Genomic DNA, 16,978 nt, shown 5'->3' with positions numbered 1-16,978 from the left:
CAGATGATACAAAGTTGGGTGGGAGGGTGAGCTGTGAGGAGGATGCAGAGATGCTTCAGCATGATTAAGACAGCCTGAGTATGTGGGCTGATGCAGTATAATGTGGATAACTGAGAGTTTATCCACTTTGGTAGCAATAATAGGAAGACAGATTATCACTTGAATCGGTGTAAATTGAGAGAGGTGGATACTCAGCGAGATCTTGGTGTCCTTATGCATCATTCGCTGAAAGTAAACAGGTACACAGGTACAGCAGGCAGTAAAGATGGCAAATGGTATGTTGGCATTCATAGCAGGAGGATTTGAGTATAAGGATAGGGATGTTTTTCTGCTATTGTGTAGGGCATTGGTGAGGCCACACCTGGAGCATTGTGTGCAGTTCTGATGTTCTTATCTGAGAAAGCATGTCCTTGCTATAGAGGGAGTACAGCAAAGTTTACCAGGCTGATTCCTGGGATGGCAGGTCTGTCGTATGAGGAGAGACAAAATCAGTTAGGATTACATTTACTGGAGTTTAGAAATCTGAGAGACGATCTCATTGAAAATTATAAAATTCTGACGGTAGATTCAGAAAGAATTTTCCCAATGGTGGGGGAGTCCAGAACTAGAGGTCCTAGTTTGAGGATAAGGGGTAAACCTTTTAGAACTGAGGTGAGGAGAAATTTCTTCACTCAGAGAGAGGGTGGTGAATGTATGGAATTCACTACCACAGAGTGTAGTTGAGGCCAAAACATTGTTTGATTTCAGGAAGAAATTAGATATAGAGGCTAAAGGGATCAAGGGAGGAAAGGGGATCAGGATATTGAATTCGATGATCAGCCATAACCAAAATGAATGGTGGAGTAGGCTCAAAGGGCCAAATGGCCTACTCCTGCATCTATGTTTCTATTTACCCTGCTAATCCCCCTAAGCTACGCATTTTGGGACACTAAGGGGCAATTTAGCATGGCCAATGCACCTAACTGCGCATCTTTGGACTGTGGGAAGAAACCGGAGCACCCAGAGGAAACCCATGCAGTGACAGGGAGAACATGCAAACTCCACACAGATAGTCATCCAAAGCCTTATTCGAACCCGGGTCCATGGCGTTGTGAGGCGCAGTGCTAACCACTGTGCCACCATGCCACCCATGAGTGCCTGATTGCTAAATATATAAGCAAAACAGGCATTAAGCCCCTTGAATATGGAAAGGAAGTGCCTCAAATCTGTTAAGGATCTCTATGAATTTGTCTGTGAGGCGGATATTGCAGCTCTGACTCATTCAAGAAGCTTTAGTGGCTGCCAGATAGACTTTTTAAAATTTGAAATTAAAAATTAGTTGAAAAATATATTTCTGTGGAGCTTCCCTATTACCCTTGCCTCCCCCCACCCCCCCTCCCCCCAACACACACACACACCCACACCCTCAGCCTGCTACAAACAGCATCCCCCACTGTCCCGGCCTGCTCCAACTACCAACTGCCCCCCATCCCAAGCAATATCCCCTCCCCTGGTTTGCTCTAACAACGCCAGGCCAGCCTGCTTCAGCCATCACCCTCCCTCTTCCCCTCCCACTCTCCATTGTGGCCAGCTCATCCGCCACCCCATCCTGCACCTGCTCCAACAAACATCATCTCCCCCACCCCCATGCCATGACCAGCATCCCCAAGTCTGATCTAACCACTATCCCTCCACTAGCCTGCTTACAATCCCCTGCCTCCAGCCCCAGAACTTGCATGGCCTATTCTAACATTCCCTCTTCACCATAGCCTGCTACAACACGCCCTCGCCTCTTATTGTTCTTTCCAAACACCCTCTATCCCATGGTCTACTCCAGTTTGCTCTTCCGCCCACCTGACTTCCCAATTCACTTCCACCATCTCCTCATAGACTGTTCCAAACTGCACTCCCCCGTCTCTCCCTCCACAGAACCAGCATGTGGACTACTGTTTGTAAGGGATGTGGCCTTAAATTGGAGTCTCCGCAGATCGAGTCTGGTCATAAAACCAGAGCATGAATTTTCATTGATCCTCATGTCCCTTGACTCAGGAACACTCTAATTCACAAAAATGAGTGCAGATTAATTTGTCCCCTAGGTCTTTTCAAGCCAGACATCATCTCCCAGATACTCCTTCAAATTCTGTGTGAACATAGTTTCCATTTCCACCCACACTAAACAATCAACTCCCACACTCATTTGACCTGCTAATTATTTCTGGGGAGCAGTTCCCTTTGTTTGTTTAATAGCAACTGTGAGCTGCAGATTTCCAACTAGAAATTGTAGTTTCTATTGATTGTATAGGCCCATAGTTACATTGGCTAATTGGCTGATCTTTTTGTACGCATGTAACTTCTTCCAGATTGGTCATTCCGTTATATATTTGTTTTTACAGAAATAATTGGGAGTAAATAAATTAACAAAACTGGTAGAAAACAGGTGATGACTTTCAGTCCATTATTTCTACTACTTTAATTGATGTTCACATGTTAAAATTGATTTAAGGATAGTATTGGTAAATAAGTGCTTACTTCCTTGAACTGCAAATTACTTTCCATTGTACAATTGACAAAGGCCCAGATTTTGACTTGCAGTTCCAGTGCTCAGAGACAGGACAATTCCGAGTTCTCTGAACCCGACATTTAAAAATGCCATCCACAGTTCTGATTTTCACACTGGGGGAGCAGGCTGGATTAGAGATCAGGCCCCCACCCCTAAAGGGGAATGGAGTTGCTTGATGCAGAGGTGAACTGGATAGAAGATCTGCCTCTGTGTTCTGGTACTTTGTTGAATTTAAAGAAAAGATTGAAGCAAAAAAAAACTCAACCCTCACCTCCCGGCACACTCCTTATGTTCCTTTCATGCCAACCTATCCCACCTCATGCCCTTTATTCTACTCCATACCCCCATGCCAACCCATGCCCCTTTACCTACCCCTATGGCCCCATATATCCCCTAAATCCTCCACATCCCCATCATCCTTTATAGCCCCTTTGCCAACATAGTGGCAAATCATGTCCCCCATTTACCACTCTTTTTCCCTCCATACCAATCCCCCCAGTATCCTTTGACAGTTCTTTGACAGTTTAACAGCTCTTTGACAGCTTTCACAGTCTTTCACAGTCTTCACAGTTCGTTGATAGCTTGACAGTTCCAATAAGTTTATGCACTTTTTACCACCATCATGTTTACTTTTAACAATCCCACAATCCCAAAGGGTGTCCTATTTATCTAAAAGGGTGCCCTACTTGTCCAAAAAATCCAAAGAGTAACCGTACCTCTGCAAAAGGATACTCTGGTTATCCAAATGAATCCACGAAGTTCAAACCATCTCTTACGTGGTTTAACCTGCACACGCAAAGTGACACACTCCTGGTCCTAACAAAATCCCACCATATTGGAGGCAACTAGTGATTAAAAAGGCGAGCTGTCTCTGTGAACTATACATGTGCAAACCCCAGCCCAACTCCATTCCTGCCTCCGTGAAAATAGGAAGCGCCATATTTGAGAGCAAGATTTAGGGTTTCTGGGTTCATCCACCTTTTTTGCTATCACAGACAAACTCACCACCGTGGAAAAAATCTGGCCCAAAACATTGAAACATTTCATTATTACATTATATATCCTTAACATGTAAAAAAAAATTAGGCAGCTTAATATAGAAGCAAAATAGGGCAGAATTGTACCGGTTCGCCCCACCCATCATTGGGCGGAGTGAGCCAGTAAAATCTCTTGAGAGCCAAAAAACCAGGTTTGCGCCCAAGGGTGTCACGGTGGCACAGTGGTTAGCACTGCTGCCTCACAGTGCCAGGGACCCGGATTTAACTCCCAGCTTGGGTCACTGTGTGGAGTTTTCACATTCTCCCCATGTCTGCGCGGCTTTCCTCCAGATGCTCTGGTTTCCTCCCACAGTCCAAAGATGTGCAGGTTAGGTTGACTGGCTATGACAAATTAACCCTAGTTATGGGGGGATTAGCAGGGTAAATATGTGAGGTTACAGGGATAGGGTGGGATTGTTGTTGGTGCAGACTTGATGAGCCGAATGGCCTCCTCCTGTACTGTAGGGATTCTATGATTCTATGATGATTCTCGGCTCTCGTGTTCTTACCAGACTGGATTTCCGGCGAGGCCAGCCACTCGCCCATTTCCAGCGAGAGGCTGAATAATTTATTCAAATGTATGGAAATTCTAACTTACATCTGTCTCGCGAGCCGGGTGCTCAATCGTCTGAGCTCTCTTGCCTTTATGGCCTCGCTAGGAGAGTTTTTCTCCAGCAAGGAAAACACCTGTTCCCCATGAACAGGTTGCCATCACCAGTAGAAGCAGAGGCCATTGAGTGGCCCCTAATGAGGCCAAAGGCAAGGGGTGGTGCCCCTTGGGCAGTGTCAGCCTGGCACTGCCAGCCTGGCACCTTGGCACTGCCAGCTTAGCACCTTGGCAATGCACACTGGGCACCTTGGCACTGCCCACTAAGCAATTCCAGGGAACGGGGCCTATGGGCTGGGGAATATGGGGGCGTGGCCTGGAGGGAGCAGGCCCAGGCCAGGGGGGCCCGATTAGAGAGGGAGGGGGGCTGATGCGCGCTCTACATCATAATCAGTATGGGGGGCAGTGGGAACCTGCTATGCACCTTGCCTGAAATCAGTATGGGGAGGGGGAGTAGGCCTGCTGAGCACTCTGCAGCTGCAATCGGCATGGGGGAGAGGGAGGCAGCGGGAGCTACATTTTCGGGTGGTGTGACACTGGTGATCGGCCACAGGCCCCCACGATTGTAGGTGGGGGTTGGTTCAAGCCGGCACCAGCAGCATTATAAATGAAGACAGGCAATACTGATCATATAATACATGTCGTAGAATTAGAAGTTGCCTGACAGCTCTCTCTCAAATTGTCAGACCTCCGCTGTTGGAATTGTGCATGTGGTCTGCACATGCGCAATAGCTTCCTCTGCTACTGGCTGGTAAATTAAGCCTTCCTTACTGTCTGTAGTAGCTAGAGACAATCTAATCCATTTGTTCATGCACAAAGTAAACAAAACTGGGTGTAAAAACTCATCCCAAAAATGGATCTGCAACTCTACCATTTTCACCCTTGCTGGACACTTAGAATTGTTCTTGTAAAATTCCGCCCATAGTGTATTTTAGAAATGTAATTAATAAATTAATTGTTATGAAGTTTAGTTGGATTGATTGTAAGATATCTACCATATTTCTTGTTAAATTTTCAGACTTAAGATTTAACACTCATTAAGGATTCAAAGGGAATGTCTTATATTGGGCAAATTCTTAAGCTAATCAGATTTTTGTGCCTGTTATAGCCAGTGCTTAACAAAATGTTCAAGCAGTTGTATAAGTGGTGCCCATTGTCAGTTCTATTTCTAAAACTTGTACTTTTCAGTGTTTCTCAATTATAAATGAAGACAGGCAATACTGATCATATAATACATGTCGTAGAATTAGAAGTTGCTATTCTTACAACTTTAAAATGCTCCAACTGTGATTCAAGTTGGTTTAATTAGAAATATAAAAATACGTTTCTTGCCAAGTTCTCAGAGGGCTAATAGGTTACAAAGGAAATCAAATACAGCTCGGCAGATAAAGAATAGAGTAGTCTAATACCCACCTATTTCTGAAGTGGAGGTGCTGCTGCAGGAGGTGACTACAAGGTATGTAACCCTGTTTGCCAATTCAGTGCACTAGCCCCATAGGTCAGTGGAGCTGCATGCCTGGCAAGAAGTGAAGGCAGGTTGCAGGTCCCAACTGATCCTTGACTGTGTTAGCCTTGTTTTTTTTTCATGTTAACAGCATGTGTCCTTGCAGCAATGGCACAGCTCAGTTTCCAGCTCTCTGCTGAGTCCGATTCTGGGATAACAGTTTCTCAGTATTTTTGCAGGAAAGTGCAACAATCTTTAAATTGTTGTCATTGGCCAATTATTTTTGTCATTCATGTCTTCCAAATTCGACAATGGATAAATTGTACACGGCTATGATTTTGATTGGAAACTATTAAAAATGCTTTTAAGCATTGAGTTGGTAACTCTTTTCTGTAAAAGAAAAGTGGGGCCCAATTCTCCCATTGTGACCCGCAACGTTTCTGGCAGGCCGGGTAGGGAGATGCGCCTGTTGGCCATTTCGCAGGTTCTCCGTGAGTGTTTACGACCCGTGTGGATCTCCCAACTGGAATATGGCGCGCCGGGAACACGCAGAAAACCAGCGGGTAAGTCATTTGAATATGTTTTACATATATTTTAAATGTATAAAAGTTTATACATTTAAAAGTTTAAATGTTTATACATTTAAATGTTCCGTGCCGGGCTCGATAGCATCTCCCATCCCGCCAGGAGTACTTCATTCTGGCAAGGTTTAGAGTAGCTCTCCACGTTCGGGGAACTAGTGGGAGACCCCACTGGAGTGAAGGGGGGGGCAATCAGGTCTCCCCAGGGGGTTGAGCGGCGGGGGTGGTGCCCTTGGGCATGGGCACCCTGGCAGTGCCAGCCTGTGCCTCCTAGCACTGCCAAAGGGGCAAAGTGCCCATGCCCAGGGGGTACCTTGGCACTGCCCATCAGGTATCGGGCAGTGCCAAGGGGGTGAGGCCTATTGTGGGCGGGGCCTAGGGGCGATTGCTGGGGTTGGGGGACCCTGCTGCCACTCTGCATTGGGATCGGTCTGGGCTGGAGGGAGGCCAGCGATCGGGGCGGGCTACAGTGGGGGTGTGGTGGTCTGCCGGGCAGGGCCTGCCTTCTGGGGGGGGGTCTGACCCCAGGGGGAGTCAGCAGGGGGGGGTGGTCTGCAGGGGTGAGGGGGATGGGGGATCGCTACTTTCTGGGGGAGGGGGGGCGGTCGGCTGGTCATCGGGGCGCTCCGAATTGTTGTGGGGGCTGCGATTGGGCCATGGGGGATGGAGGAGGGGCAGCACTGCGGGGGTCCCAAGCTGACCAGCGATCGAGCTGGCCGGCAAACAGGGAGACTGACAGATCGGGGCCACTGCGCATCCACAGAGTTCCAGAACTGTCAGACTCCGGCGTGAATAGGTCCCGCCCCCCCAGGTTTTTAATGATATTCACGACTGGGACCTCTGCAGTGCACGGAATGGGGAGATTCAGGTCTGAAGCTGCACTGAAGAAACAGACATGATCTAGAACAGTTTTCCCACCAATTCAGCACTTTTGAGAGAATTGCCCCCGTGATGTTCCCAGGAATCTGAGCAATACCTCATTGTGTAGCAGGGCTCTTTCTTCTTCCATTCACAAAAGGAGATTTTCTTTAGCAAATGCTTCCTCTCCCCATTATACTCACCTTGCAGTGATCAGTGATGTGAACTATTTTAAGATCAGATATTCCAAAAACCTTGGAGGCACGAAATATTAGAGATAAAGAGGATACTTGCAACTGTAGATAATATGAAAGAGAAAGATTGCTTAACATTCTAATGGAGCTTTTGCTATCGGCTCCGAAGGGAAACATTAGCTTCTTTCTAATGCTGTGCATTTACACCATTTTCATTTTTATTTCAGATTATTTGCAGTTGGAAGCATCCTTTTTGTTTTTACTTCAGGCAGGAAAAATAGTGAACAAGTGGTGCAGTAATTCATAGTTTGGGAAACATTAAGCAGTGGAATTCTTTTACAGAGCTTTACTGTAGAATGTTCAAAAATTCCCCAGAGTTATGTTTATGAGTTTGCACTTTGGAACAGCTACAGGATGGGAAAAAAGCCTGTTTTTTTTAAATGATCATGGAATAGCAGCCTGTCTGAGAATCATACCCCAAGAGACATTGAACAATAGCCTGAGACTGAGTTCAAGCATGGCCTCTCCTGATGCCCCCACAGTGGAGCCAACTCCAGATACGGCATGAGGATAGTCCACAAACCCTATTAATGCCTCCATCCCAACAAAGGCCCAGTAACAGACAGTCCCATCAAACCATCTACATAGAATCATAGAATCATAGAATCCCTACAGCGCAGAAGGAGGCCATTCAGCCCATCGAGTCTGCACCAACTACAATCCCACCTCGGCCATATTCCTGTAATCCCACATATTTACCCTGCTCATCTCCCTGACACTAGGGTCAATTTATCATGGCCAATCAACCTAACCCGCACATCTTTGGAGTGTAGGAGAAAACTGGAGCACCTGGAGGAAACCCACGCAGACATGGGGAGAATGTGCAAACTCCACACAGACAGTGACCCAAGGTTGGAATTGAACCCGGGTCCTTGGCACTGTGAGGCAGCAGTGCTAACCACTGTGCCATGGTACCGCTCCATAGCTTAGCATAGCTTACATAGCTTACCCACAACATCAGGACAATGGGCCAAACAATCAACACCTAATCAGGTCATCCCGAAAGCAGTTACCACATGGGTAAGATGGAGTTACATGGGTAAGATGAGTATAGGGGGATATGGGCCAAACGCGGGCAATTGGACTAGCTTAAGCATTTAAAAAGAAAAGAGCGGCATGGACATGTTGGGCCGAAGGGCCTGTTTCCATGCTGTAAACCTCTATGAATCTATGACTCTAAACCAATTCCAGATTGGGCACACAGATAAGCCATCCTAGCAACTATAATGTGTGTCGAAGAACACAAGAATTTAGTTTTGTTATTATGAAATGAAAGGGGTGCAGTCCAGTTCCAACAGCCCAGGAAGACTCAAGTTTAGCTACCCAGGTGCATTGAGATCAAGCCTGAGAAACAAGGAGCCGACATCAGCAATGGAAACCTCACTAGAAAAACACCAACCGAAAACACCCCAACTGACCTGGAACACAGCCGAGGGCTTCAACGATGTCCGGGATACGGCACCTCCATCGAGCAAAGCCAAGGAGGAAACAAAACGCATTTTGAAAGCATCTGTCCAAATCACTGGGGTGAGCATAGATCCTGACACCCCAGTCCCCAATGTAGTCAGTCAGGAGAGGGAAGTGGGAGGTGGGTGTTGGGTTTTTTTTTTTGCTTATGGTATATTGTATTTGCATGTTTCCTTCTTTCTCTCTCACCCAGTTTGTATTATTGTAGTGTAAGTTTGGTGACTTCATCTTGTTTGAAATAAACCCTATTTTTGATCTCACATCAGAAGCCTTGCCTTCCTTTTCACTCACACTCTGCTAATCAGTCCCGAGTACAGAACCAGGGGTAGGAGCGCCTCAAAATGCTTGGGTGTCCCATTGGCTAGGAATAAGCCATGGGAATGCAGACTCTCGTAGCAGAACCCCGACAATACCAGAAATATCTGCCAAATTTCAGCTGTGTACCTCTATTAAAAAGTTGGATCCCAGTAATATTTTTTATCCGAGACATAATCAGAAGTGTGTGGTAAATCAAGTTATTTACAGCCTTTCTAATATGTAGCTTCGCATTTTGAGAGGGTGTATTTTTATTTGTCCGATCACCTGTCATTATTGTTCATTTGTTCCCATTGACCTTCTTCTCTCAACCACCCAAGTGATTCTTAACGATACATTTAGTCTTTCTGATAAGTCACAGTTGAATTACCATATCAGTGACATGAAGAAATATTTACAGGAATGCTGCTTTGTAATAATACTTATTGATCTGAATGGGTTATCAAGTAGTAAATAATTTAGATTAATCAGGCTGTGAAGGCAAGTGAGCCTGGATGATTGCATCCCAAGCTCACTAATAACATTGAAATCATTATTTAAATAGATTTAAATATTATAATCTGCCCCATGCCCTTCCCAAGCACGAGGCTGATCTCGCCAGAAACCCAGGCCCGGTCAGATGACGGGAAGCGAGAAACTGGGCACAAACCTGATTTTTTTGTCTCTCACACAATCTTACTGGCTCACCCTGTTCATTGACCGGTGGGACGAGCCAGTAACATCGCCCCTAATGACTTTCAAAGGTGAACTGATTTAAATTTGTAGGTGAAAAGTGTGCAAACTTTTAGTAAAGAACACCATGGTAACCATGTTGTTGATTCACAGTAACTTCATTGCAGTGTTAATGTAAGCCTACTTGTGACACTAATAAATAAACTTTAAAGTAGGTCTTTGACAGAGCTGACATGGACAGGATGGACCAAATAGACTTCCATGCTCTATAATTCTTCATTCTAATGGTTTATTGCATGGCAGAATAGAATAAATATGGTTCAATGTATTGAGGTCCACAGCACACTATTTGGGTACCCTGTATATCAGAGACAAAAAAATAATGTTAGGCCTACACAGCTTCTACTAGAAGATCTGGAATAAGGCTACTGGTATCTGACTGACAAAAAGCTTCTGAAGAATATGCATCAAACTTCACCTCTGTGTTAGAAGCCCTACAACACGGGTTAAAGCTTACAATCTTTCTTTAATCCATTTGAGGGACATGGACATCGCTGGCTGGCCAACATTTAGTGCCCATCCCTAGTTGCCCGAGGACAGTTGAGAGTCAACCACATTGATGTGGCTCTAGAGTCACATGTAAGTCAGACCAGGTAAGGACGGCAGATTTCCTTCCTTAAAGGACATTACTGAACCAGATGACTTTTTCTGACAATTGTCTCGTGGTGATCAGCAGATTCTTAATTCCAGATATTTTTTATTGAATACAAATTCCACCATCTGCAGTGTCGGGATTTGAACCCTGGGCCCCAGATCATTAACGGAGCTTCTGGATTAATAGTCTAGCGATAATACCTCTCGGGCATTGCCTCCCCAGAGACATAATCTAGAGTGATGTATCAACATTATCACTGAGGGAGTGTTTAAGTTCATTTGGTTAAAATGCTAAAACCAGGTCATCTGTTTATTGGGCTGATTGCTGTTCCAAATATTATGCCACTATTCAAAGAATAATTCAATGCTCCAGCGCTGAGATAACAATTATCCTTCAATTAATATTGTCATTCATATCATTTGTCTCATTGCTATTTGTGAAATTGTGATGTATGCAATATGCCTGACATGTTGTGACATAACAACACCCACACAATCTAAAATAAGTCACCATCAGTGAGGCATTTTGAAACTTTTTGAAATCTTAGCGATATTAAAGTATAACCCTTGCCAGGCATACTAAGGGAAATAAAGGATTCACAGCTCTCGGTCCTTTTTAAAAAGGCTTTTGTACATAAAACAAAATGGATATGGCATCAGGACTGCTTTGTCGCCTGTGATCACAAAAGCAAAATTAACGTCGGAAAGTTTGAAATATACACTTTGAAAGACTCTGCTTTAATATTATATTGGCAGGTGAAGTGGGATTCTCTAGTTGTGATGAATTTCTTTCCCCATCATAGAATCATAGAATCCCTACAGTGCAGAAGGAGGCCATTTGCCCTATCGAGTCTGCACCGACCACAATCCCATCCCATACAGTGACCTGAGGCTGGAATTGAACTTAGGTCCCTGGCACTGTGAAGCAGCAGTGCTAACACTGTGCCGCCCTGTGTTACTGCAGTTCATCAAGAAAAATAATGGAACCAATTTTCCTGAAGTGTGCCACCACTGCCAGAAAAATCACTCACTCACGTTCTCTCTTTCTTCAGAACAAAATAGCACATGACGCGAGGTGTAGAGGAGAGACGCCCAACATTATTGCCCTCATTCCAATAGATTGGGCCCAGGCAGAAACATGACCATTGCCATAGATAAGGATGGCCACTTACCTGAATAGGGTACTTCACATTACTAATACCCTTCGGTCAGATCAGGAAATATTCAACAAGCTTCACAACCTCAAAACTGTTTTCAAGGCAATCACCTGCAAATGTCCAGCTACTCATTGCCATCTTAAATCTTAAATGGTTGGGGCACATGCTGTCAATGAAGAGGTAATTTTAGGACCAATATCAGATTCAGCTGAATTTGTATCCATTATTTTCTTTGTCTCACTGTGGATAAATCACTATTATTTTTGCCAGTCTCAACATTCCACTGTACATCTACGGGGCTATTAACTGAGATTTAATTGCCACTTTTGTAAAGCTTAGCACCTTTTCATTTATCACAGGCATATGCTTACACCATTTAACAATTACTTATCTTCCTTTATTAAACCTGGACTCGGGCAATTACCACCAAGTTTATTTTTAAGGAAGAGAAAGAAAAATTTGTATTTATACAACACGTTTGACGTCATCCCAAAGCGTTTTGCAGCTATCGAATTACAGTCATTATTGTAACGTAGGAAACATGGCAGCCAATCCCTGCACAACAGACTCCCACAAACAGCAATGTGACAATGACAAGATAATCTGCTTTTAGCAATTGTCGATTGAGGGATTATTTTTCATTCATTCATGGGATGTGGGCTTCATTGGCTAGGCGACAAATTGCTCACCCTTAATTGCCCATGAGAAGGTGGTGGTGAGCTGCCTTCTTGAATTGCTGCAGTTCCTGAGGTGTAGATATACTCACAGTGCTGTCAGGGAGGGAGTTCCAGGATTTTGACCCAGTGACAGTGAAAGAATGGTGAAAATATTTCCATGTCAGGATGGTGAGTGACTTGGAGGGGAACCTCCAGCTGGTGGTGTTCCCAGATATCTGCTGCACTTGTCCTTCTAGATGGTGGTGCTCATAGGTTTGGAAGGTATTGCCTAAGGCACCCTGGTGAGTTCCTGCAGTGCATCTTGCAGATGGTACACACTGCTGCTACTGTTCGTCAGTGATAGAGGGAGTGAATGTTTGTGGAAGGGGTATCAATCAAATGGGTTGCTTTATCCTGGATGATGTCAAGCTTCTTGAGTGTTGTTGGAGCTGCACCCATCCAGGCAAGTGGAGAGTATTCCATCACACTCCTGACTTGTGACTTGGAGGTGGTGGACAGGTTTTTGGAGTCAGGAGGTGAGATACTGACTGCAGGATTCCTTTCCTTTGACCTTCCATTGTACCCACAGTATTTATATGGCTAGTCCAGTTCAGTTTCTGGCCAATGATAAATCCCGGGATGTTGATAGTGGGGGATTCAGCAATGGTAATGCCATTGAATACAAAGAACAAAGAGAACAAAGAAAATTACAGCACAGAAACAGGCCCTTCAGCCCTCCAAGCCTGCACTGACCATGCTGCCCGACTGAACTCATACCCACTACCCTTCTGGGGACCATATGCCTCCATTCCCGTCCTGTTCATATATTTGTCCAGACGCCCCTTAAAAGTCACTACCGTATTTGCTTCCACTTCCTCCCCCAGCAGCGAGTTCCAGGCACCCATCATCCTCTGTGTAAAAAGGTTGCCTCATATATCTCCTTTAAACCTTGCCCTCACACCTTAAACCTATGCTCCTTAGGAATTGACTCTTCCACCCTGGGAAAAAGCTTCTGACTATCCACTCTGTCCATGCCCCTCATAATCTTGTAGACTTCTATCATGTCAAGAGGCGATGGTTCGATCCTCTCTTGTTGGAGATGGTCATAGCCTGGCACTTGTGTGGCATGAATGTTACTTGCCACTTGTCAACCCAAGCCTTGATATTTCCCAGGTCTTTCTGCACTTGGACATGGACTACTTCAGTAACTGAGGAGTGACAAATGCTGCTGAACATTTTGCAATCGTCCCTACTTCTGACCTTATGGAGGGAAGGTCATTGATGAAACAGTTGAAGATGGTTGGGCCTAGGACACTACCCTAAGGGACTCCTTCAGTGATGTCCAGGAGCTGAGATGATTGACTTCCAACAACCATGACCATCTTCCTTTGTGCCAGGTTTGACTTCAACCAGTGGAGGGTTTTGCCCCTGATTCCCATTGACTCCATTTTTACCAGGGCTCCTTGATCCCACATTTGGTCAAATACTGCCCTGATGTCAATTGAAGTCACTCTCACCTTACTTTTGGTTCAGCATGTCTGAACCACAACTTCAATGAGGTCAGGGGCCTGGCAGAACCAAAACTGAGCATCAGTGAGCAGGTTATTATTGAGTAAGTGCTGCTTGATCTCACTGTTGATGACTACTTTCATCACTTTACTGATGATCAAGAGTAGACTGATGAGGCAAATGCTGACCGGGTTGGATTTGTCCTGCTTCTTGTGTACGGAAGATACCTGAGCAATTTTCCCCATTGCTGGGTACATGTCCTTGTTGTAGCTGTACTGGAACAGCTGAGCTCAGGGCATGACAAGATCTGGAGCCCAAGTCTTTAGTACTACTACTGGAATATTGTCAGGTCCCATTGCCTCTGCAGTATCCAGAGCCTTCAGCCATTCTTTGATATCATGTCGTGTGAATCTAATTGGCTGAAGCCTGACATCTACGATGCTGGGGACCTCCAGAGGAGACCAAGATGGATCATCCACTCAACACAGTTGCAAATGCTTAAGCTATATCTTTTGCACTGATGTGCTGGTCTCCTCCATCATTGAGGACGCGGATATTTGTGAAGCCGCCCACTCGTGAATGGTGGTGAACAATTAAACAATTAACAGGAGAAGATGTGGCAGGACTGCAGAGCTTAGATCAAGCCATACCCTGGATAGAGCACATGCTGTTGAGTTCAGACTCCTCAAGTCGTGGGCCCTGGTGCTGAAAGCTGGTGCTATCTTCTTTGCGAGATGACTTACCTTTAGCTGTTGGGTTGTGGACATGTTGGAGACGGGTCTCGTGAAGACAGGCCAGCTGGGGAGAGCGATATGAGTGTGCTGGACTTGTGTTTAAATATGGCGGCGGGCCCTTTGAACTCACCAGCTGATGGCAGGTGGACGAATCAGCTGCTGACCTGCCAGATAGTTTGGAGGGGAATACATCTGTGCATAACTAATGAGGTTCCAAGCGCAGAATCTGGCATGAGGTGCTGCCATTCTGCCCAGCAGAAAAGGCACCACTGGAGTTGCCCACCACCACACTCCCTCAAAATAGGAGAATTCCACCCTGTGTCTTTCTACTGTAGGTAGAGAGAGTTGTTGAGAGTTGTTTGTTATTTACAGGCTTGCATTTTTAAAGTTAAGATAATATGGTTTCATATCAAATTGATACAGCAACTGCAGATTCGTTGTTGTTTCAGGTCACACATTTGAGGGCATGTAGATTAGGTGCTCTCACACAGGTTGAGCTTCACATCAGTTGCAATATAACTGAAAACAGTGCAAAGCAAGTTTTAAAATACATTTTAGGCTTTGGCTTTTTGGGCAGGACATTACGTAATCATTCAAAAAGATAAGGTAGGTCAAGGAGTCATGCTCAGTTGATGTCAAGATTTAATTGCACAAGTTTGCATGTTGTAGAAAAGAAAGTTGTCCCACAGTCTTGAGCTGCCAGGAGTGGAAAAGATGTCTTAAATCCATACAAAACTCCGATAGATGAGGAACACTGAGGCAACTTTCAATTGGAACACATTGCGAAGGTCGTGGACAAGGTATGGATTATGCTTGCCCACTAGCTCCAATAAGAGATCTAAACCATTTTCATGATCAAACCTTCATCTAATATTTTTTGAGTTTGCTACCAATGCTCAGTAATTATACCGAGGCAGCTTGATGCTGGGTGAGGAGAAGGTTAAAAAGAATCCATTCTCTCTAGAGTTAGAAGCTATAAGGAGTGAAGCAATCAGCTGAGGGGGTGGGAGATTCCACTCTACAACTAGCAGCAGGTCTGAAGATTTTTATTCTTTCTGGCCTCACAAAAATCACTGTAAAAAATCTTTTTCGACGATTTCTAAAGCTGCCACCAACAGCTGACAGTCACCTCCATTATGTAGGGCAACAGTATAATTTCTTTCGAAAGCAGATTTATGTCAGGCATACTACAATTCGAAGCATGCATTAGCGGTGTCCACACTAAGGGTTGAGAACTCATTAAAAAGTTTACATAAGCACAATATTCCTTCTTGTGTGTGATGCACGATAAGAAAAGAAATCCATTTAAACTTTACCCTACCATTTTCTCCCCACTGATTCATTAGCTTTTCCATAACAAGATTTTCGTTTTATTTATTTATTTTTGTGCATCTTGTGACAGATGTTCACATTGGGAGTTTGCCAGGGAGAAGGAAAAATGTAAAAATGGTAATTATTTGAAGCATTATTGTCATCAATAAACATGCCACACATCTGTGCAAATCTTTAAAAAAAAATGTATGCTGAAAGCTGCTCAGGATTGATGTAGGATTTTAACATTCTACTTATTTTTGAATACGCTTTCTATTGGCCTTTGGACTAATCATCTATGAAATGTAATCCTATTAAATAATCATGATGTCTGCACAAAGTCTACAACCAATGGGCATGGGCTCAGGCTCATAGGAGAGAAGGTTAAGCGCTCTGCACGCAGACTGATGAATATGTCGAACAGATTGTCCGGGGCAGTAAGGTTAGTGATAGAGGATGAAACTAGGTTTCAACAGGTGTGTGCTATGGGCTTGTGATGTATTGGCAGCTTGTCCTCCGCTGTGCTCATTTCAAGCTTCAGATAAAAGCCAATTTCAACCCCATATTTTCATCAAATCCAAGAGGGAGATGGATAAAGTTTTTTTTTCTGGAGAAAGAAATGACCATTCATGCAGTAGAAGAGATAAGGTTGAATGGATTATTATCAGGAGGGTGCAAATTTAACACGATTGGCAAAGGAATCAATGTTGGCATGAGGAGGATTTCTTCTGAGTAATTTGGAATGTGCCAGCTGATAGACTGGTGGACACAGTCTCGATCACAGCTTTCAGAAGGAGGAACGAGCAGGTGACTGGAATTGAATGGATTGCTCTTTGAATAAGCCAATACAGACCCAATGGGCGAAATGACTTCTTTTTGTGTTGCATTATTCTCTGATTCTATGAAATGTGGATTGCAATTCCACTGGGGATCTCCTGCTTGTCTGCTGTAACTCTGGTGGTAGAGCAACAGGGAAACCCCAGGGAAACAATATTTATTCTTACATTCCTGTGATTCCTGGAGGTCTAATTTTGCCAGCATCAGTTTCCCACAGGAAGGTAATTCCCTGTAGATATTCTCTCCACTACAAAAATGGTCTATGATCTAATGAAGACCCGCATTCCCTGGTGATGCAATATTTGTGCATGTGATTCTATGGTGGTCTAGAGTGACTCTTCTCACC

This window comes from Mustelus asterias, chromosome 2, assembly GCF_964213995.1.
Source record: "Mustelus asterias chromosome 2, sMusAst1.hap1.1, whole genome shotgun sequence".
Taxonomy (NCBI): Eukaryota; Metazoa; Chordata; class Chondrichthyes; order Carcharhiniformes; family Triakidae; genus Mustelus; species Mustelus asterias.
This window is presented reverse-complemented; position numbering follows the sequence as displayed.